Source organism: Penaeus monodon, chromosome 23 (genome assembly GCF_015228065.2).
Source record: "Penaeus monodon isolate SGIC_2016 chromosome 23, NSTDA_Pmon_1, whole genome shotgun sequence".
Classification (NCBI taxonomy): domain Eukaryota; kingdom Metazoa; phylum Arthropoda; class Malacostraca; order Decapoda; family Penaeidae; genus Penaeus; species Penaeus monodon.
Window position 1 is genome coordinate 7,616,184 of NC_051408.1, and position 930 is coordinate 7,617,113.

Consider the following 930-nt stretch of genomic DNA (forward strand, 5'->3'; position numbering starts at 1 on the left):
CGTCAAGTGAAAATCGACCTTATGTATATTTTTTCTTATATCCTTTAAGTTTGGTTTTGGTGTGGAATGGATGTTGAAACCGAAAGTGCGTAGTTCTTTTTTCTTATTTACTGAGATCGGTATTAATTCGATGAGAGTGAGTGACATCGCATATATGATATATAAATTATTAACTTCAAAACACATAATTGGCATCAAAATCATGTTCGGATTCCCCAAAACGAATCGAACATCGCATAGAAGCAGACACAAAATACACATTCAGAAATTCCTCGAAATTCCCCAAAAGACACTACTAAGAATAAGCATAATATCCGTAAAATTATCCGACACTCGAGCCCCCTGATATTCAAAACACAAAGGCATCCGACAGAGAACATTAAGCGACAAAGCTGTTCCGAGGCGGAGGCAGCGTGTGATATCCGGATGTTACCGGCTGCCTAACGTCGGACTCCCTCCTCGGTGTCTGTATTTTCACGCCTTTGTGAATATTCACAATATTGATTTAACATGTGCGTTTGCCGAGACTCGATGCAACCCAGGGAGACGCGTTTGAAGTTTGGCGGGACTGCGCTTACGCCGCCATCGCTGTCATGGAAAGCGGGCGATTCCGACGCTGGGGGATTAGCCTGTCCGTCCACACAGGTTGTCGGCTGTTGCGGGAGGCCGATGGAAGAATGCGATGCGCCGGCGAGACCGCCTTTTCGGGGTACGTTCGCTATGTCGGGGTCGAGAGATAGTGTTTTGTTTCTATCAACGGGACGGTCGGTTCTTCTGCGGCGCCGTCGGATGAAGCCCCAGAATATCTCTTTACATGTCTCGCCCGTGTAAAGAATCAAAGGAATTTTTGTGGTTACAATGGACTTTACATTGTCGGTTGTATAAAAGTCACGGTGCGTATAGAAAGAACCTTTTAAATACGTATTATAT